This window comes from Peromyscus maniculatus, chromosome 1, assembly GCF_049852395.1.
Source record: "Peromyscus maniculatus bairdii isolate BWxNUB_F1_BW_parent chromosome 1, HU_Pman_BW_mat_3.1, whole genome shotgun sequence".
Classification (NCBI taxonomy): Eukaryota; Metazoa; Chordata; class Mammalia; order Rodentia; family Cricetidae; genus Peromyscus; species Peromyscus maniculatus.
In genome coordinates this window covers 73,251,279-73,274,742 of record NC_134852.1, presented here as the reverse complement: position 1 = coordinate 73,274,742, position 23,464 = coordinate 73,251,279, and the positions used below count along the sequence as shown (strand labels likewise).

General features: G+C 41.9%; 1 protein-coding gene and 1 pseudogene across 1 annotated transcript in view; one reads left to right on the top strand and one right to left on the bottom strand.

Moving 5' to 3' along the window:
- LOC143269826 (uncharacterized) overlaps positions 1 to 23,464 on the top strand; it is a 179,669-nt gene that overhangs the window by 116,320 nt on the left and 39,885 nt on the right. Inside the window, exon 2 of the mRNA XM_076556968.1 lies at positions 9,533 to 9,656. The gene's annotated coding sequence lies outside the window, so the exon portion shown is untranslated. The remainder of the gene's footprint in view (positions 1 to 9,532; positions 9,657 to 23,464) is intronic.
- On the bottom strand, positions 778 to 19,179 carry LOC102924512 (non-POU domain-containing octamer-binding protein pseudogene; annotated as a pseudogene).

Here is a 23,464-nt window from a genome sequence, read left to right as displayed (position 1 = left end):
ATCCAGCCTCACCCTCCTACCTTCTATATGCAACTCAATCATAAATTAACATGGTCTCAGAGAAGTGTAGCAGTCGGGGGAGGCTCCATATATGCAGCTATGGGAAATCCATTATTCTTGCTTGTCAAATACTCCCTGTTCCAGCTTTTGTGTTAGAACTTCCACATTCTAGTAAGTAACCAATTTACCTTCACTATGCAAATAAGACCAAGAACCTCAGTTTTTCCTATGAACAAGTGTAAGTAGTGTTCCATAGTTCCCCATTGTTACGTTAGGAGGAGCTTTAGAAGCTATTTACATCTTTTTTCAAAGAACAGAAGTTTGGCAGCATATGATGTAAATGGGACATAATGACAGACAAAGAATGAGTTTGGGAAAAGAATGGATGCTTTCCTTTATGTGGGGAATGAGAGAGGAAGCTGAGGAAATGTTGAATGGGGGATGTGGGGAGAAAATTTTTCATTCATTTTTTTTCTATGTTGTTTGAGTTGTATAGTGGCTGGGGAATGGTGGTACCTATGGTAGTGAGACATGTCAATTATGTGAGGCCACTGTGCTAGGGGATGTCTTGGATAAATCACAGGACAGCCATCTTCTTCCATGTGGTATACAGTGGCAATTTTGATTGAGAGGTAATTGTTTGCCATATGTCCTGGGAGTAAATCTTCATGGAAAAGTATTATTGAATAGCTACATAAGCAGATGAGCTCCTTCTGTGTATACTAAGCTGACTATACTGAGTAAGCTGACTGCTCTGGTGGAGACTGCTTGTGTAAGTTATGAAGATATCTTCATTGCTAGTTTCTCACAAGCCTCCCTGATGTTTTAGTCTACTTTGTCCTGCTGAGGCTTCCCCAGCTTAATGAGTGCCTTCATGTGCATGGCATAGTCATACTCAAAGGACCCAGGCTGTGCAAATCTGGGTGGCTGCTCTCATTCACTGTGAAATTGTTTTATGTTTTATAAACAGCTTCTTCAGAAGTTCTTCTTCATCATATAACTGGTCCAGAGGCTCCACAATTACACGGGAAGGAAATGTGGTTAGCAAGAATGAGTCTTCACTGCATCTGTTCAGAGATTTCTGAGCAGCTGGCTTCCTTGAGAACTAAACAATGCCTTTCCCTGAGGGCCTGCCTTGCTTATTGATCATCTCCACCTGGCCAAACACAGAAAAGGCTTCTTCCAGCAGCTCATTGGGTACATACTGAGGGAGGTTGTGAATTGTAAGAGATGCACTATGACAGGCAAAGCACACACACAGTTGCTTTTCACATGGTAGCATATTGTTCAGCTCAACTTTGGCAATTTCCACTGCTGTTCATGTTTCCAAGTGAATAAAGCCAAAGCCTTTATCTTTATGAATGAAAAATTCACATGCTTCCCCATAGTTCTCAAAAATTTTGATAATTTCCTCCTCAGTGATATCGGGGGGGGGGAAGAGGCTGCCTTAAAAAAAAACAGTTATGTTGGGTGAAGTTCTTCTCTAAAATTCTTCAGGTCAATAGTCAAACTTTCTTTCTGGTGGCTGGCTTACTGTCAATTTGCAGATATTAGTGGGGATGGCTGCTGCTGCTGCTGGTGATGCTGCTGCTGGTGCTTCTGGTGCGCTGCTTGTGGTGTTGACAATGCTTCCTTGGTGGTCTACTCATTTGAAAATTCCATTAAAGAATCTTTATATTTAGAATCTGTCACTTCTCACTGGTGTTCTCTGTGTTGCCAAGGCAGGTCTCCACATCTTATACTCATGTGATCCTTCATGCTCTAGTGAGCTATGCTCACAAGAACATCACCAAGCCTGACATGTATTCTTTTAATATCTTTGTTCTTTGGGGTAACTGTTGGAGTATCTTTTACATGGAAATGCAACTGGACATTTACTTTGAGTTGCATCAATGATAAACTTCTTTTATATTTTTGAATGGGGTTTCATAAGTTCATTTAGAGTTTTATATCCACAAGGTTATGCCTTTGAAAATAAAATGCTGCATGTCAATTTTTTCTGATGTCATTAGGGTTTAAGAAATTCATTTCTCACTTCAGTATCTGTGTTACCCTATGAGCCCAGGTTAGTTGATCCTGTAGGCCATGTTCTCATGGTGTCCTGGACCCCTCTGGCTCCCACAGTCTTTCTTCCATGGGGTTTCCTAAGCTCTGTCTAATGTTTGGGTGTAGGTCTCCCATCAGCTGCTGGATGAAGTCTTTCTGATGCTGATGTGATAACAGTCAGCAACTATGGAGCCTGTATGGGTCTGACCTGAGTCATCTACATATATATTATGGTTATATAGCTTGGTATTTTTGGGGAACTCCTAAACACAGTGGTAGTGGGGTATATCAGGCTCTTTTGCCTCCTCTTGGGACCCCTTGACTCTTACTTGGCTGCTTTATCTAACCTTGATATAAGGGTTTGTGCCTGGTCTTATTGTAACTTGTTATACAGTGTTCTGTTGATATCTCTGGGAGGCCTCCTGTTTGCTGAAAGATATGCAGGAGGAGTGGATGTGGGAGAGAAGGGAGGTTGGGGTATGTGGGAAGAATGGAGTGAAGGGAAACTCTGGTCAGGATATAATGTATGAGAGAAGGGTAAATAAAAATAGTTTCACAGGAAAAAAAATCATTTCTCTACCTGATTTACTGAATGTTTTTATGAATAGATTGTGGATTTTGTGGATTTGCAAAACATTTCCTGTCCATCCATTCAGATAATGACTAATTTTCATCATTTTTGTGTGTCATGTAACATATTGTCTTTTTATTTAATCTTAAAAGAATGCATGTTATTCTTGTGTACATTGCTTCCTTTTTAATTTTATGCCTATTTCATTGACAGTCAACAGTATATTTTGGAAAAGTTTTATTTTGTATGTATTTGTAAATTATTGGGATTTTTTTTGTATTTGAGTGCTTTGCTTTCATGAAGGTTTTAGAGTATCTGCCTTTATTCTGCTTTTCAATGATCAGAAAATGTTGGGTGCCTTGCACTGGAGGTAGGAACACTTTTGAGTATGTAAGTACTCAGAATCAAACTAGTGTATTCAAGAAGACCAGCCAGTGTTCTTAGCTATTGATCTGTTTGTCCTAACCCACCTCTGTATACTTTTACCTTATATTAATATTGTTTAACTTATATGTAAATGTCCAATACTGGGGAGGTAACAGTGTATAATCATCTGCATGCAGTTGAGTAGAAGGACTTTAATTCAACTCCTTGAATCTGCATATAAATAAGCATGGCATTATCTATTTTTTATAATTTTTTATTTAATAATTTAATTTTACATATCAGCCACGGATTCCCTTGTTCTCCCCTCCCCCCTGCCTTGCCCCCCAGCCCACTCCCCCATTTCCATTGCTTCCAGGGCAAAGACTCCCCTGGGGATTGAGTTCAACCTGGTAGATTCAGTCCAGGCAGGTCCAGACCCCCCCTCCTCCTAGGCTGAGCAAAGTGTCCCTGCATAAGCCCCAGGTATCAAACAGCCAACTCATGCACTGAGGACAGGTCCTGGTCCCACTGCCTGGATGTCTCCCAAACAGTTCAAGCTAATCAATTGTCTCACTTATCCAGAGGGTACATGTACACAATGGAATACTACTCAGCAGAGAAAAACAATGACATCATGAGGTTTTCAGTCAAATGGATGGATCTAGAAAAAAATCATCCTGAGTGAGGTAACCCAGACTCAGAAAGACAAACATGGTTTGTACTCACTCATAGGAGGATACTAGATGTAAAACAAAGATGACTAGACTGCTACTCACAACTCCAGGGAGACTACCTAGAAAACAGGACCTAAGAAAGACACAGGGATCGCCCAATGACAGAGAAATGGATGAGATCTACATGAACAACCTGGCAAGTTTTGAGGGAAAGAGTGCTTAGGGGAGGGGGAGATCCCAGCTGGATCAAGAACAGAGAGGGAGAACAAGAAATAAGAGAGCATGATAATTGAACACCACATGAGAATAGGAAGAAGCAAAGTGCTAGAGAGGCCCACAGAAATCCACAAAGATACCTCCATAATAGACTACTGGCAATAGTTGAGAGAAAGCCCAAACTGACCTACTCTGGTGATAGGATGGCCAAATACCTAATTGTTGTGCTAGAAATATCATCCAGTGACTAAGGGAACCAGATGCAGAGATCCATGGCCAGGCCCCAGGTGGAGCTCCTGGAGTCCAATTGGTGAGAAAGAGGAGGGTTTGTATGAGTGAGAATTGTTGAGACCAAGACTGGAAAAAGCACAGGGACAAATAGCCAAGCTAATGGAAACACATGAACTATGAACCAATAGTTGAGGCATTATCTATTTTTAATCCCAGTATGGGAGAGACAGTTCATAAACATTGCTAATCTGTGAGTTAAATTATAGAATCTCTCACAAAAATAAGTTGGAGATTGTCAGAGGCATCTATGTGAATTGACCTCTTACATTAACATGTCTTTGCACACACCTCAATACATCCACACATGAAAAAATACATAAGCTTCTATATCCCCACATATAATATATATTATGTCTCCGTTTATTTTAGAGAAGGACATACTATATAGGTTTGAATGCCCCAGTTCTCATGTAAACAATGCTGGCTTCAATCTCATAGAGATCCACCAGAGTCTCACTCTCCCCATACATACACACACACACAGACACACACACACACACACAAAACACATACACACTAGGATTAAAAGTATGCACCACTAATTCTGGCTTATTTGCTTGTTTTTGTGCTCTAAATTTTACTTCATTCATTTTTGCTTTAACCATTCAACATTAAGAGAACACCTTGGTTATACTCACTCTGGATATAGAAACTTTGTATCAAACTCTGAATCTTCACTATTGATTTCTGGATGTTGTGTCAGTGTCTGCCATCTCAGAGTCTCTTATGAATTTTATGTGAGTTCAGCTATTGGACCAAAAGTAAAACATCAAGGCCTTGGAAGGGAATAGTCATAATATCTAATAGTTTTGAAGATTTGGGGCTTCTTCATAATTCTCAGTTTCTAATCAATGAGTCAAAATATTTAAGATGTTTGGAGGTACTGTTAATAATTTAAAAACGTTCTTTTGGAGCCGGGCGGTGGTGGCACATGCCTTTAATCCCAGCACTCGGGAGGCAGAGCAAGTCGGATCTCTGTGAGTTCAAGGCCAGCCTGGACTACCAAGTGAGTCCCAGGAAAGGCGCAAAGCTACACAGAGAAACCCTGTCTTGAAAAACCAAAAAAAAAAAATGTGGTTTTGGTCATTTTAGGTTACCTGGTATGATTTATTCTGTTAACAAATTCTTATATATAATGGGATTAATAACATTTAAAATTAATGACTGGTATTGAATTATGTTTATCTCTGCTAATAACCCAACTGCCTTAAAGACTGTGGTATAAAGTGTTGATGGTTCATAGCATTGACAGAGCTGAAAAATAGGGTTCACAGCAGAGATTTCCAAATTAGTGTCTGCAGGACTCATGAATCCTAAGAATTATCAGTGTGGCTCTTGGTATTTAATGAGCTGATGGAAAGAAATAGTCAGATTTTCTCAGGGATGCAAACCCTGAGAAGCTGCCCATTTTCCAATAAATGGTCCCATATCCATTCGCACACAGGTGCTATAAAATTGTTTACTTGTTATTAAACAGACAAAACATATATGAACATCATATGGAATAGTGATAGTGGTAATTGGAGAGGAATTCTAGTGTAGGGAATGGGCTGGAATTTTACAAATACACAATTTCATATATTAATATTGAATAAATTTTTGTGAATATTAGTTGCACCTGAGAAACAAAAAGATTGCCACTTGCCTACAGACACTTGTGTAACCACACATAAAAAATTGCACACATACAGAATTGTTGAGAATTTAAGTACATTTTAAGCTTTTCTTTTCTAAAATAAATACTTCTTAAATCATTTCTTTATCATTGTAACACTGTGTGATACTCTGTGATAATTTGGTGCATTTTGAGCAGGGCTTGAAAGCAACATTTCTTTTTACAACCCTAAGCAGCTTTTTTAGAGTACTCTAATAGCCATAAATATGTTAGATAGTTTTACAATTAAAGAATATAATTATAGCACCCGGAGAAACGGACACAGGCAGCTCATAAAGAGACAGCAGCAAGCTGCACTCGGCAGCCCAGGTTCACAAGCAGAAAGGTGAAGACAGTAATGGAGGTTTTCTTTTATATAGCCAGTATGTACCCCTGAGCAGGTAGATACGTGATCAGCACCTAGGTACCACTACCTCTTCTTGTCTGTTGTTAACTGGAAGCAGAGATCGGGAAAATTATGTTTTGTCCTGTCTTTCCCTTTCACTTTCCTTGTTCCTGCTTTATCACAAAGGGAGGAGGGAGAGGAAGATGAATCAGCTGCGCTGGTGGAAATCACCTAGGTTACCGCAGGCATTTGCTTTCCATGGCTAGGTTTGAGATCTCTCTTCTGATTGGTTCTTGATCCACTTTCTATTTGAATGCACCCACTCCTCCAATTAGAGGCAACCAGAGGTAATAAAAATCTCCGCAGCCAGGGATTTTACCAGTCAGGCTCCTGGCTAGAATCCAGGTACCAGCTGGTACCTGATCTAGCCAAAGCCTGACTGTAAGCTGTGAGAACAAAGGAAGGCTGCGCCTGTATCCTGCAGGTGACAGAGCAAGTGAAAACCAAGCAGAGGCATGGATCTGCTGAAATTCCCCGCACTCCGGCTCTGAGTCACAGGCTCCTGCTTCCTGTGTAAGAAATGTGAGCCTGCTTCTTTAGCCGTTTGCTTCTGCTTTAAAATCCATCATCCATGCCTGTCTTGTAGTCCTGCATCATCGGCAAGGAATATGACGCAGTTTGGAATCAGTTTTTGACCGAGACCAGGGATGTGCTGTTCCTTACACTTCCTTGGGGGACCCATTGTGAAGGACTGCCATGGCAAAGTCTGTTCTCATGTAGCCACTGAGACGCTCTGAGAGCCTTGACCTTTAACATTCCCTATGCGTTACTCAGCCTTGATGCAGCGGGGAGGGGCTAGGTCCAGCCCCCAACTTGGTATGGCAGCTGCCTTGACTGCCCAAGGGAGGCCTTACCTTCTATGAGGAGGGAATAGGGGTGATGTGGGGGTAGGTGTGGAGAGTCGGGGGAGCTGGAGAAGAGGGTCATCTAAAGCCCTTTGTGGGCTAAAACGTGTAATACTAGCAATGTTATTTATCATCCTGCTGCCTTCACGGACCACAGAGGTTCAAATTTTCAATCGGGTTTTTAAAGTCCGGTTTAAATTTTCACTTCAGTCTGGCAATACTGTCTTCCCCGTGTGTCCATTCACTTCTGTGGCGTGCATAAGGCATGAGATTCTTAGAAAATAATTCTCTCGGTGCTGTCTGAGTAGTATTCTGTACTCCCACTGAAAGAAATTTAGGCAGCAGATTTCCTTGTCACGCTTTTTCACAAGGAATCTCCGCTTGCTGACCAGTATCTCCTCATTAGCATTCTGTTTCCATGAACCAATTCTGTGTTTTTGTTGCATTTTCCTGAAGAGTCCTTCTGCCTGCACAGAGGAAAAAAAACCCAAACAGAGGTTTTTTATCAAGGAGAAGGCAGTTATTATTACATTCTCTGTGGCCATCAACTGGTAAAACCTAATTTCAAATGAGGAAGTAACACAGTAAACAACATATCTCCTGGGAAATTGTTCAGTTACCAATGAATAGCTATCAATACCCTGTGAATTCAGTACAGTGACCCCACACAGCTAGGACTCACTCCTACTTTAATACCCATGACGATGGTGCTTCTCCACTGTATTCACACATTCACTTAGGAAACAATTTCTGTGGTCTAGAGCCTAGAAGAAGAGTGTTTCATTTCATGCCTGCAGGTGTCTACCATGACTTTACTTTATGAAGGAAATGCTGTGAGTACAGGAGTGCTTATAACCGAGATCTCAGGAAGTGTTTGGGGATATGAATGCCAAAATAAAAAGTCATCTCCATGTACTTTTGTTTATTTAATATGCATGAAGGACATTTTAAGGTCTTGACAGAAGAAACTAGTATACATTATTGATAAATGTCCAGAATTCTGGCATAGACATGGAGTTCTGGCTGAAGTTAAAAAAGAAAAGAAAACAGCCACATAAAGTTCTGTTGTGGTTAAGAGTGCTCATGCAGAGGACCAAAGCTTGGTTCACAGCATCCAGATTTGTCAATTTACTGCAGCTTGTGATTCCACCTCCTTGGAGTCTAAAATGCTTTCCTACCCTATGTGGGTACTCACAGACATAGAAGCACACACATAAAATATTACTATTTAAAAATCACTTTCAAAAGAAATGTGCAAACTTAGTTGAGACTATTTGGGTCTTGAAACTAGCCAGGCTGTATACTCTCTCATTTAGCCCCACATTCCCTGTTACTGTGAAGACTTTCATAAAACACACAAATACAGCAGAGCATAATTCCAGTGTCATACTATGAGAATGACCTGTCTACTCACCAGAATTCCTGTTAGATGTGTGCACTTTATGTTGTTTATAATTATATTTCACTGAAAATATTGAAAACTTTTTTTTTTTTTACATAGTGTCATAGGTACTTTGGAGAATTGTCTACTTTTGGAATTTGCTTGATTAACACAATCTTCTGGTTACGTTACAGTGTTTTCAAAAAAAATATTCTGAACAATAGATGCTCTACACTTAGGTGATCTGGAAGTATGTTACTCAATTGAGCTATCTTTTCTGCATATTGCAGTTTCTCTTGTTGATTATTTTCTTTTTATTCTGTTACAGTATTTTCATTTATATTTTAGGAGTAAGATTTTAATTGATGTTTATGAAGGTGAGAATGAGGGGATAGTTCAGTAATCCACTTTGTTCTATGTTACCTCTTCAGAGGACATATGAGATAACACTCAAACTTCTACCAGTGTAACACTTTGCTATCCCACAGAGCCCCACCTTCAGTAGCCCTTTTGAATCCCATTAGTCTGAGGTATTGAGTTCCTTGACCACGTCCTGCCCATGATAAACAAAACACATTCACTAAGGACTTCATCATGTCTCCACATTTTTTAAAAAACTCTTGTTGTTGTTTGTTTGGTGATAAGTGAATCACCATGCTCCTGAATATCTATAGTGTTGTGCATCGTTCACATATGTGCACATATGTGAATATAGGGGATGACAAATCCATGGCAGCTGGCACCATATTCATTTCATGAGACTGGATTCCTGAATGAAATTCACTTAGTTGTTTTGGGTGGGCTAGTAATGCAATAACCCCAAGAGAAAATCTTAGACTTCACCAAATGCCGGAATGCAGTCTTGACTAGTACTGTTCTTCACTCTTTCATACCACCCCTTTTATGTGTTTCTTATATTTCACACATATGCCTATGGGGACAAAATTTTCTGTCCTTGTCAGCTGTCTGGCAAGCTTTATGATTAACATCTTCCTACTGAATTATTTGTGAAATCTTATTTTATATGTATGTTTAGTCTGAAATATTTTATTAACTCATTAAATATTTCATTTATTGACCAGTGAATTAATCCAGAATGATCAGTCATAGAGAAGGAATTTGGAAGTGGATCCTGGCATGCTGATGTGTAACTTCTGACCTCAACCTTGGCCCTGATATACATCTGCCTTACTGGAAAAGAAAATAGTGAGTAATTGTCATGTGCATTTGAAATCAGATTAATATGGTAAATTTGTTGTGTACAAATAAGAGACAATGCAGGTGGCAGTATGACTTAGTTGGTCTTAGCTTTATAACAAATCTATAAAAAATGTTGATATTAGAGAAAAATTGAAGGAATTAACAGATATTATGATTTCACAAGTAGTTTTAGAATATTGGCCTCCAAAATTTCCATAAAAACATTATATGTATTTGTTTTTCAGGATTCTTTAGAGAAACAGAACTCATAGAATGTATATTCTAATAGGATGAACCTCTACTGTCCTCTCCAAATATTTTATCATATTTGGGTGGAAAGTTTTTTCACATATGCTGACACACCAGTCTTCCATAAATCTAGATTTGCTGCTCCATCCCAATAAATCATGACACCACCATAGAAATTACTTCCTTGAACTACAAGCTTCTATCTATCTATCTATGCGGCGTGCTCCTCGGTCAGCGAGGAAGAACGACCACCATGCGAGGATCCGTTTCAGAACACACTTTATTGGAGCGCCTCTTGATTAAGGGAGAGCGGGAGGTGAGGAGCCCCGAGGACTAAACTGCAGCTGCTTATATAGGGAATCAGGCAAACGTGCCGTACTGTGATTGGGTCCCGCCAGAATGCTAGCACGGGGAGCCACGGGATAGGCTGAGGACATAAGGCCAATTACCATGCTCGTGCATCATAGCCAAATATGGAGTTGTTTACAGCTAGGCTACCAGGAAGCCAGCGCCATCTTAGAATGGCGGCTCCCTACATATCTATCTATCTATCTATCTATCTATCTATCTATCTATCTATCTATCTATCTATCTATCTTTTTATTTATTTATTTAAAGCCCACTGAGTACAATTAAGGCTTCTCACAAGCAAACAGGCTTTGGGTCATTCACTGGGATATTAGAATTATACAAACAATAGTCCCAAGAAGGTAGACCCTCAATCCACTGCATGTATCCTTTATAAATATTCTTCAGCATGTAATAGGAACTCCATATGCCCTCTCTTCATGGCAGGTTTTATGCAGGATTTTCCATAAGTTCACTCTGCAAATGCCATGCAAGCTCTATAAACCTATATTTCATACCAATACCATATATTTTTCTGCTCTTAATTCCTCCCATGTTCCACTTCCTACTTTCATTGTCTTTCTTTTCTACTGAATGATATATATTTCAGATGGCAGAATTATGGAGACTTGCAGAGACGTAGATAGATAGTTAAAGCACAATTGAGCTCGCAAGTATGGCTGATACTTTATTCATAGAAGACATTTCTAGGAGAAATGAATAGAAGACCAAGGGCTGGTGTTTAAAACAAAATGACAGGTAAATGGGAGGACCCAGGGACCTCTTGAAACAGCTATCCCAAAGTTCACTTACCAGCATTTTAGATTGGGGCCCTTCAATCCCTAAATACTACTGGAAAACCTTGTTAATTTGACTATAACAAGGTATCAATCTTCTGTCTTCCCCAGGAAATGATCTCATGTTTTATCCAAATGAACAAATTCCCTTAAGTAACCTTTTTGGGGACTTACTTCCAGATTTTAGAAGACCTCCACACAAGTTAATATAACAAGTGATGGTTATGGAGAAAGACTTGGATGTGGCTGTAACCCCATTCATTCTTGTGGGTCCCATCTGAGTGAGGAGACCTATACCTCCATGAATGGTATAGTTTGGGCCCCAAGTCAGTTTCCACCTCCAGCAGGAATAAGGCTGAGTAGGAAGATTCTGCTTCAATCAAGTAATGAGTTTTGGTCTAGTATGGCTGTGCAAAGATTTCTCTTGAATAATCAAGGGAGGAGGTATGTCCTGGGAATGGAGCCCATGGAAGCAATTCTTTTCTTGGGTTGAGTAACAGAGCACTGGTTTTCCTTGATATATCTGGGTATAGCCCGTATAAGAAGTCACGCCTCTGTTCACTTCTTTTTATTTTCCCACAAGCAGATGCTAGATCATGCACTGTAAATAGCTAAATGTAGCCACTGAGCATTTGCAATTTTGTTTTCATTTTCTAGCTGCTGTGACATAAACAAGATGAGCATCCAAGTATCAATAGGATCTCCATAAATGAAGTAAACTATTGAGCCACTGTTTGCTTGTCTACAGATTATGAACTTGAGATAAAAAGGTGTTGAGGGAAAACATGCTAAATTTTTTATGTGAATGGTGGACCTTTGAATTATGGTTAACATATTTGATATTGAACACTGACATAGTGGATTAGTTGGATTGGATAGAATAAATGAAGCCCAAAAGTTATGAATGGCTTATGTTATTTAGTAAGCTGATAAAAGTGGAAAGGTAGATTTTCTCAAGTGTTCTGGCCCTGAGAGGCTGCCCACAGGCTAGTAGTTGGTCTCATACCCATGCATACTCAGGTGCTTTACAAGAGTGCAGATGTCACAAAAAATAGAGCAAGTTCATGGTCAAAGAATGGAGTAGTGATTGAAGACTAAATCTAGTGAAGAGAATGTAGTGAATTTGTTCAAAATTTCAATAACCACATATTAATACTGTATAGGAAATGAATTTGCACTGCGAAACCACAATAAATGTCAAACACATGCAGACATGTGTGGAACCACATAAAAAGTCATACAAACAAATGTGCAATTGTTTATGGTACATATGAATCATGAATATTTCTTTCTAAAAGGAATACATCAGAGTGTTGCTTAATCATCCTGACACTGGAGGATAGGATATGCAAATTGGGGATGATCAGAGCAGGGCTTGAAAATCCCATTTCCAGTTTACAATACAAGCCACTCATTTCAGTCACTCATGTATACATATATTATAACTAGAAGTACTAGGGTCCAAGAGAGGCCCCAATGAAAGACCAACACTCACATGTGCAATTTAGCAAGAGCGTTTATTTCCAACATGATTGGGTGGCAAATAGTGACCCACAAAGAAGGTTACAAGTTCGTTTTAAGCAGAGTTAGGGGAATTCTAGGGAGGAGAGATTAATCTGGTGATGATTGGCGGTGGACAGTTTAGTCTCAGGACTGATTGGTGGGAAGCACTAGTGGTTAGGGGCTTGGTGGTGGTGGTGGTGGGTCTAGTGTCTAGGACCTTGTTTACTAGAAGGTAGTAAAAGCTATCTTTAGCTATCAGAAGTCTGAGGGGCATCTGCTAAGCCAGCAGAAGGTGCTTGGGATGCCTGGTGAGCCAGCAGAAGGGACTATGGGATGCCTGGTAAGCCAGAAGGAGACAGGTGGGTGCCTGTTGATTGGTTGCTCCTAAGATGTGGTTTTCCTGGGAACTGCTTGCTTTTTTCCAGCGCGTTCTAGTGAAAGATACTAAGGTCCAGGTCATGTCAGGACTGCTAGGTGAGCCTGTCATGGACCTAGATTGGCTACCCATCTTTTCATTACCCCCTTGAGTAGTGGGCCATCTCAAAACCTGGAGATGCATCCTCTGGATCTACAGGTGGTTACTACTGTCTCAGAACCATCACCTGGACCATGGAGATCTTCTCCTTTATAAACCTGACTAGGGCATTAATAATGCAAGGTCCAAAGGTCAAGGCCAAAAGTAAGAAGATCAAGAACCCAGCCAGGGCTGAAGGAGAGTAGTTAACCTGGGTGACCGATTGAACGATGATTCATACCATCCTTCATTTGTTCTTTTTCCAGTTTTCTACCATGAAGCCTTTTTCTGTTTAGATTCATGGAGTCTTTTATAACTCTTGAATGATTAGCATAAAAATAGCATTGTTCTCCCAGAGTCAAACATAGACCCCCTTGTTGAAGGAACAGTAAGTCTAGCCCCCTTCTATTTTGGAGGGCTACCTCAGCTAAAGAGGAGAGTGATTCCTACAGATGAGTGATGGATTTTTCTAGCGTGGCTATGTCTGTATCTATGGTTGCACTCAGATTCTTATAATGTTGGTCTTGGACGATGAGGGCTGAGGTCCCAGTGCCTATGGCCCCTGCTATGCCCAAACCTATGAGGGAGGGTATTAGGACAGCTGTGAAAACCTCCTGTTGGCCCAACATACTGGTTTCAACTGATGGAGAATCTCTTCCTCAGGGAAATATGCTATCCTGGGGACCAGCTTCTCCAAGACACAGAAACCCTGAGTATCATTTAACACTTGGGCATGTATGCAGGAGGTTAAACCTGTGGTATAGGCCCCCAGGCATCATCTGGTGGGATTAAATATCCTGATCCTGGTATTTTATTGCAGAGGTCAACATAATTAGGTGGGAGTTGACCCATGCAGATGCGTTTCTGTTACAGACTATAGGGTAAGTCTTCCTCTGCCTGAATGTTGCTATCTGCATAACTGCAGGCCAGGAGAGCTGGTATAACTTCCTTTTATTGCAATCCCCTTATAGTAGGGTGTTTTGTATTCAGACAGAGCCATCAAGACAGTCTTGTCTTTGAGGCATTTAGAAAAAATAAGGAGATCTTAGCAGATTAAAGAGGCCTGAATTGGCAGGTAAACAAATTCACTGGGGCAGCCTTGGTTATCAAAGACAATGTTTTATTTTTCTTAGGCCTAGATTTCTGAGATTTTGTTTTTTCAAGCTTTGGGGTGCTTATTTTTTTATTTGGGGCCCAGGGGCTTTTGTGGATGGAGCAGTTGAACATCCAACCAAAGGGTGATTAATGCTCCTGGGTCTTTCCCCATTGGTTCTCTGTCCTGGCCATATAGCCTTAAACCCCAGGTCTTTCCTGAAATCTAACCTGATGTCTTTTTGCCAGCATCAAGAAAATGAATTATATTGGGTTACATGTCCCTTCTCTAGCAAATTTAGTCCTCCAAGCCCCCAGATAATTTGGTTCGCTTGCCCTTTTCACCTTGATAAGTTATCCGTCCTTTGGGGCCTTCCACCAGATATGACCAGTGAAGACACAGATCCATGAAGCAGAGAAATAGACATTGACTCTCCCACAGGTCTCTATTTGGGCCCTTATTCCTATCATACCCAGGGAAAACATAAAAATGGGTGAGTTCTTGTAATTTAGCATCACATACCTCAGTCTAACCATAAAACATTCTCAAGTCAGAGTATATGTAGAATACTATATATTCTATAGTCCTCAAAATAATACTATATATATTTCAGGTCCTCTAAAGGGCTACATGGGAAGTCTGGTTCAGGATCTTTCCAGATCCAGCATTGATAATTCTCCATGTGAGATTAAAGAGTAGGTGGGAGTTGTGGTCCCCTATAATGACCTGACTGGAGAGTCTCAGCAGGCACAGGCATATGCTGAGGAAGCATAGGGACAAGCCCATCACTTAGCTGGATAGGTGACTTTCTGGATTCTCAGTTTTAAAGGATCTCTTAGGTGTGCAACCACCCTCCAAAGTCCAGGGTTGACTTCCTCTGGAGTGTTATCATCAGGATCAGTGTGTGGGTCCATAGGCTTCATGTGGGAATGATGAATTCAAGTAGGGACCTGATCCACTTTGATAGCTGTGGGCCTTGTCAGGATGACAGTGTAAGGTCCCTTCCAGCCAGGCTCCAAGGTCTCTTTCCTGTATTTCTTGATGATCACCAGGTCCCCTGGCCACAAACCTGTGGGGCACAGGAGACTGCACAAAGCCAAGGCCAAAGTTGTTGCTGCACCTGAGATAGACCTTGTAGGGAGGAGATAAATCTGTGGTCATCAAATTCAGTCATCTGTTCTGCCCTGAGATTAGGCAGAATGGGTGGTGGCTTGGCATGCATGATCTCAAATAGTGAGAGTAAAATTGTAAGGAGAATTGCAAGGCCTGTAAAGAGCAAAGGGGAGGAGAGACAGCTAATCACCACCAATCTCAAGGGTTAATTTGGTTAAGGTCTTTTTCAGAGTCCTGTTTATCCTTTCTACCTAGCCTGAAGTTTGAGGGTGAGAAGCACATTCCCAATTGTTCCCCATAACCTTAACTAACTTTTGTGTTATCTGCAAGATGAATGCAGGCCCACTATCTGAGCCCAAGAGCACAGGGAGCCCAAACCTTGAGATATTTTTTTCCAGAAGCTTCCTAACCACCATGGCAGCTGTCTCATGTTTTTAGTTGGAAAAGCCTCAGTCCATTCTGGAAAGGTATCTGTAGGAACTGGGAAATACTTATAGCTATACAGGCCTGTTGTTATCTCTGTGAAGTCAATCTTCCAGTTGGCAGCAGGCTCTGTTCCCCTCTCCCATGTCCATTTATTGTGACTCCATTTTTTGCATTCATGAGACAGCAAGTGGGACATCGCCCTAAAGGTTCTGCTGTTTCGGCCTTAAGATAAAAAACCTTAAGATGTGCTCTTCTCAAAAGGTCCTGTATTTTTCTTTTTCCCAGATGGGCACTCTGATGTATTTGTCAGACTAGTTGAGTGGCAAACTCAGATGGGAGGATGATCCATTCTTCGGGGGTCTTGAACCATCCTATCTCCTTACAAGTGTTTGTACATGTGTGGATTCTTCAAAGCTCTTGGTTGGTATATGCTGGAAATTCTGGAAATGTGGGTGTTACCATTTTTGGTGTGGGCAGCAGGATGGCTGCCATCTGGAGGGCAGCTTCCTTTGCTGCCTTGCCTGCCTGGCTATTTCCCCTTGAGATTGGGACTCTACTTTCTGGTGTCCAGGACAGTGCATGACAGCTATTTCTTGGGGCAGCCATATAGCTGTAAGAGGTCTACAATTTCCTGTTTGTTTTTAACAGTCTTTCCTTTTGTAGTCAATAATCCCCTCTCCCTGTAGATGGCACCACAGATATGTATCACAGCAAATGTATACCAACTATCAGTTTTGATATTAAGACTTTTTCCCTTTCCCAGCTGCAGTGTCTTTGTTCGAGCTATCAGCTCTGCCCTCTGGGCTGATATCCCAGGAGGTTGGACCTCTGTCCATATGATTTGTTCCTCAGTTGTAACTGCTGCCTCCACATACGTGACACCATCTTTGGTGAAACTACTGTCATCTGTATACCACGTTACCACAGCCCTTGATAAAGGGACATCCTTGGGGTTTGGTTTGGTCCCAGGGAGATGGCTCAGAATGTCCAGACAATGGTGGAGGGGTCAGTCCAGATCTGGGTCTGGGAGCAGGGTGGCAGTTCAAGGCACTGCTAGGGGTGTATTGGATCCTGGGTGGGTTTTAAAGCAGAGCCTGATATTGAAACAGCTGAGCATTAGAAAGCCATCTATCAGGAGGGTGTTTAAGGACCCCCTTGATACCATAGGTTGTATTCACTTTAAGAATCTGCCCCAAAGTTAGTTTATCTCAGTCTTTGACTAAAAAGTCTGTTGCTGCAATTATGTGGAGGTTAGAAGGCCATCCAGCAGCCACTGGGCCCAGCTTTTTGGACAAGTAGGCTATTGGCCTTTTCCCTGGACCCAGGGTTTGTATCAATACCCTTTTGGACATTTCCTTCTTCTCATCCATGTATAGGTGGAAATATTTGGTGACATCTGGTAGTGCCAAAGCAGGTCCATTCAGTAGAGCTGCCTTAATTTCATTGCAGGTCTTTTCTATTTGTGGGGTCCAATAAAGGCAAGTCTTCCCACCCCTTATGGCATTGTACAGAGGCTGGGCTAATCCAGCAAACCCAGGGGTCCATAGCTTATAGAACCCAGCAGACCCCAGTAACTCCCTCACCACTCAGTGGTTGCTGGGTCTGGAGATCCTCAGGATCGTCTCTTAGTTTGCTTTGGACAGATATCTTTTGTCTCTCTTGAGTATGTACCTTAGTTAAGTTACCTCAGTATGGCAGAGTTGAGGCTTCTTTGTTGACACATGACAGTCCAGGTCTCCCAAAGTTGTTTTTTTTTTTTTTTTTTCGAGACAGGGTTTCTCTGCGTAGCTTTGCGCCTTTCCTGGAGCTCACTTGGTAGCCCAGGCTGGCCTCGAACTCACAGAGATCTGCCTGGCTCTGCCTCCTGAGTGCTGGGATTAAAGGCGTGTGCCACCACCGCCCGGCCTCCCAAAGTTTTAAGTAGCCCCTCAGTTGTGGCCTTGTAGGATTCCAAGTGGTCAATTGCTATCAGGAGGTCATCCACATACTGCTATAAGCTAATGTTGGGGTGGGCTTTTTGGTATTCACTCAAGTCCTTGTGGAGTGCCTCATCAAAGATGGTAGGAGAGTTTTTGAACTCCTGGAGCAGCCGTGTCCAAGGCAGCTGTTCATTGAATCCATCCTCTGGATCCATCCATTGGAAAGCAAACATAAGCTAACTGGCTGGGGCCAGTGGCAGGCTGAAGAAGGCATCCTTGAGGTCTAACAAGTGTAGATTACCTGTTCTGGGGGCAAGACACTTAGAATGGTATAGGGATTGGGAAATGTTGTATGAATGTCCTCAACCTTCCTATCAACCTCATGGAGGTTTTGCACTGATCTATATTAATTGGAACAGGGCTTTTTAACTGGCAGCAGATGCATATTCCAGGCTGACTGGCAATGGAAGAAACTATCCAGGTCTCTGAGGTGCTTAATATTGGGGGGTGATCCTTTGCTTGGCCTCTCTGAGCATTGGGTACTGTCTAACCCACATTGGCATTGCCCCAGCTTTCAGCTGTACTAGAATGGGGCGTGTCCTGCCAGCCCAGACCCCCCAGGTTCTGCCCATTCCTGGGAAATTCCTTGGAGCCAATTTTGGAATAGGTTTATATTGTCTTCATTCTTTGGGGGCCCACAAACTATATTCATCCACAAGTGACATGGTGAGCACGTGTAGTGCCTCTTGCTTTTCATCAGTCACTGATATCCCAGCCTGGTCAAAATGGGTGAGTGCCCCCATCTTAGTAAGTCGCTTCCCAGCAGTGGGTATAAGCATTCAGGGATGACTATGAAAGAGTGGGTTATATGGCCTTTTCCTGTGACTACTAATCTTCAAGTAGTCCATGAATATCAGTTCATCCCTGTGGCCGCTTGGACCCAGGATTGCTTTTGTGATATTTTGGCCTAGGGGTTGTTTTAAAATGGAGAGTTTTGCTCTTGTATCCACCAGCAAATCTATGGGTTTCCCTTCTACCTCTAGGATTACTCAAGGGGGCTCTGAGCTCCATACCTTCAATCATTCATTTCTTCAAATTCCAGTACCTTCACTTTTGAGCCCTGTTGTATAGGGCATTTACTCTTCCAGTGACACAACTTCTTACAGCAGACACATCAATCTTTCTGTAAACTAGACCTAATATGCAGTCAATCCTTGATTCAGGTTTTTCTTTCCATATGGAGAGCCTCTAGAAGCCAATGTCTATTTTCTAACCTTTGGGCTGCCTGACATGACACATTTAGGAGGACTTTGGTGAGTCCTTGCATCTGTCTTTCTAAAGCCTTCATGAGCCCCTTGGTCTGTCTATCTTCTGGGGTCTCCCTATTATTGAACATTTTTTCAGCAACTACAATGAGTTCAGCCAACCTCTTACCTTCAGAACCTTCTAGCCTTTGCAGCTTATGGCAGATATCAGGTGATGACTGGTTGACAAAAGCCTGGCTGACTGCAGACCAATTCTCTGGTGCTTCTGGATCCAAGAGTGTATAGGTTGTATAAGCCTCCATCAGCCTCTCTAGGAACACTCTTGGTATTTTGTCAGGCCCCTGGTATACTTGATTAACTTTGGAAAAATATGTGGGCTGCCAGCAGCAGACTGGAGACCCCCCATTAGAGTCTGGTGGTAGAATTTCAGCCTCTCCCTACCTTCCCCTATGTTGAAATCCCAGTTGAGTTGCATCACAGGAAACCCAATATTTATGAGGTCTGCATTGGTGGTCTGTCTTCATCCTGGGCCCGGAACCAGTTTCTGGGCCTCAGCTATGATCTACACCCTCTCCTCAGTAGTAAAGAGGACCTGGAGCATAATGGCTGATGTGTGAAAAGGATACAATCCAACAAATCAATAAGTTTATCAGGCTTCTCAGAAAACTAAGGATTTTGTAACTTCCAACTATAAAGGTCACTCATGGTAAAGGGCCAATGGATTAGCTGCTACCTGCCCTCACCATCAGGTGGGCACACAGCAGGCAATGTAAGGGCCATGCAATCAGCCTCGTTGGTGGCTCCTCCCTCTGAGACTGTTCAAGTGTTTGTGTGGAATGCTCCTCCATCTCTTCCCTGGAGCACTCCCAGCTCCTTCATTCTGGGGCACCTGGGGGTAAGCTGGTGGGATAGAAAAGAACTCCTCCTCCAAATTGCCCAGAGAAGGAAGGACAGGGTACAATGGTGCACAAGGCTGTGTTCTTTCCTTTTACTCCTTTAGTTTCTCCTTTTTCTCAGCAGCCACATCCGTGACTCCCCCTGGGGGAGGAGGAAAGGGCTCTAACCACACAAGTAGCTTCTTTATGAGGTATTACCAGTTTGTTGATATAGGTGACCTGATCAGGGCACCCTGGTGACCCATAGACTATGTATTTGACTCTATGGAGATGTGAGAGATCAAAAGTCCCTCCTCAGGCCATCCCACATCAAACACAGGCCATTCATTCCTACAAAAGACAGAGAGTTTTCCCTTCTGGACCATGACTCCCAAGTCAGCAGTTTGGGCCTGAAAGTCCTTAAAATGATCCAGCAAGACTAGAAGATACCTGTCACATTGCTTCTAAAAGAACAATTTAAAAAGCAGACAGAAACACAGGAGGGCTACAGAAATCAAAGTGTACCAGTATGAACCATGAAAGAGTAACTGAAAATGGACTGATAGCTTAGTTCTGCTTTTCAGGCAGAACAAACAGCCTTTCCCTTCACCCAGAGGGACCCCCTGGCCTAATTCAACTGAAGGGACCCAGTTGTCACTCTCAGGTTATTCTGGGACATCTCCCAGCCCATGTGGCAGAGGTGCCTCTAGCGTGTCTGCCAGGCAAACCCCAGCCTCCAGATTCAATTAATTCAAGCTTCTAGGAGGAAGAAACACAAAATGAGGAACAGTGAGGTGACAAATGGAGTAAAATGACAGACAAGGATAATGAGCAGAGACTTCACTTACTGGTCAGCCAGGTTTTCCATGCTCATATATTGGGGGTATTGAGGGGGATTCCAGACCAATGCACCAATTGTTGGGGTCTGAGAGAAGGCCCCAAGAAAGACTAACAGTGATGCATGCAATTTAGCATGAGCATTTATTTTCAACATATTGGGATGGCAAATAGTGACCCACAAAGTAGGTTACAAGTTCCTTTTAGGTAGAGATAGGGGAATTCCAAGGAGGAGGGAATTAATCTGGTGCTGATTGGTAGAGGAAAGATTAGTATGGGGGCTAATGGGTGGGCAGATGTAGTAGTTAGGGGCCTATTGGTGGGGGTCTAGTGTCTAGGGGTTTGTTGACAAGTAGAAGTAAAAGCTATCTTTAGCCAACAGATGTCTGGCATACTCTGAGCCAGCAGAAGGGGCATGGGGCAACTGCCAAGCCAGCAGAAGGGGCATGGGGCACCTGCTGAGCCAGCAGAAGGGGCTTGGGGCACTTGCTGAGACTGCAGGAGGCTGGTGGGCACCTGTTGTTTGGTGGCTCCTCAGTTGTGGTTTACTGAAAACTGCTTGCTCAGTTCCAACCCATTCTAGTGAACAGAACTGAAGGCATGTTCCATGTCAGCTGCTAGAGGAGTCTGTCATGGCTCTGGTTTAGCCTTACTATCCACTCAGAACAACTCAAATTCAAGCATTTAATTATTGCAGTTGGGGAAGCTGACATGGCATATGAGAAACTGGCAGCAGCAAGCAGCAACTGGCAGCAGAGAATCACAATCGTCCATCTCTAGGCAGAAACGGAGGCTTTTGTGTAGGCAGGCAGGATGTAGACAGCAGCAGAGGGATGAATGATCACCCCTGACTTGCCATACATTTTTTTCCTTTTGCTAATTAGAGTGAGAAGCCAGGATCAATTACATTCTTCCCCTCTCATCCACTTTCAGTTTCGCTGCTTCTGCTGCTACATGTATTCAGGTGGGAGACAAGAATGAAGCAGCAGCTCCTGTGTTCATCTCCATGGTAACCACAGGATTTGTCTCCATTGCTGGAAATGAGATCACTGTCCTTATTGGTTCTTATTCTACGATGAATTTGAATGCTCACTGTCCTTCAATCAGAAGCAAGGAATGCTTATAAAAGCGACAGCATTGCGAGCTCTTACCAGTCAGGCTTTGGCCATATTCCAGGACACAGTGGATCCTGGGTATGACTAAAGCCCGACTATACATTGGATAGATGAGGCAGACTGCTCCTGACATGTGCAGGAGTCAGAGCCTGTAGAAATCAGCAGAACCTGGCATTATAGTTCCCAGTTACCTGATCTGTCTAGAGGGCAGGAAGTAGCATCCTCTTCTGAAGCTACTTCTTCTCTTTTAAGATACTATACCACTGTTTCAGTCTTGAAGTGCTGAATGATCTGCAATGAAGGTAATTCATTTCAGACTTCAGTATCAGACAGACCCTAGAGGAGTCTGGCTTCTTTCTTTATCCTGGGAGATCCCCTGTGGGAACTCCTTTGACATTGTCTGTGTCTATGTCTATGACTATATTCAGTATCATTTGTAATGAGACTCTCCCTGTTACCCAGGGCATGTGGTGAAAATAAAATTTTGTACAGGAAATCAACTTGCTATCATCCTGTTGCCATTTATCCTAACAGGTACAAATTTCCAAACTTGGTTTGCATTTGACATATACAAACTGTAGTACTTTTGGTCTGTTTTTTTCTGAGTCAGCCCATTTCTTTCCATGTCATCAGGCCAGGCCTGATTTTAATTGAAAATCAATTATTTATTGGTGATTAAGGAGTGGTATTACATACTTCTTTTGAAAGCAATTAACCACCAGATTTATCTGATCTTGGTTCTGGTATTTTTGTTTGTTTTGAACCTGTGAAGATGTTATCTCTCTAACCTTAGACTCTGAATTCCTATGTCTGATAGTAAATTGAGGCTGGAATTCACTGTTACTATTGCTACATTTACCACCCCTGAATCTGTTTTATTCTTTCTCCCTTCTTTTCAATATAAATCATTGACACTTTAGGGGTGGGGTAGATGAAATCAAGTGACATCACACATATACCCCCAAGCCTGTCAGGAATTACAGAAAGTGATCACCTGCATATCCTTGAGTCATTTCCCAAGTGGTGCATGAAGAAACAGCTGTGATTAGGGACAACGGATGAACAGAACTTATGGGTAGGTCAATATGTCATTAGGAATCAGTTTATCTCTATATTCTTGTAGTAGATTGCCAGAAATAGTTTATGCATAGATCTGTGACCATTGTAGTCTCAGTTTCTTGAACATGTTAACAGTGTTGTAAAATTCTTACATCTCATAGTTTTATCAAAAGCCTCAAAAGGAGTTGAACATATTCACAATATTTAGGTCACTGTGCCAAAATGGTATCTGAAGACTGCCTATTATTTTGTTTTTTAGGGCATGTTTCTCTTGAGAGTGAGATTTTCTTTTTCCTCCAGTAACTGGCAGATTAACTTTGTTGCCCCTCATGTGTATTAGGTTTCATAGAAAGTTCTCACTAGGCAGCACATGGAATTCAGTTCTTTGCTAACATAAGTAAGAAGTATTTTCAGAAATAGTTTTTTACCAAAATTTTGGGAGGTGTAACCCTGGAATGGAAAGGGTCGGTAAAGCTCTACTGGGTGACTATAGGAAAGCACTTGGCCAACAACCTAAACAAAACAAAACAAAACCAAACAAAAATCTCATTATGGGATGTTCCTTGAGATTACTCTTAATTCCTTTCATGCTATAAAAAGTGCAGCTCTTACAATATCTTCCAGATATTTTTGTTTAAATTTTAATTTGTATTATACATATATAAATGAATGTGTATGTGTATGTGTGTGCTTGTTCTATG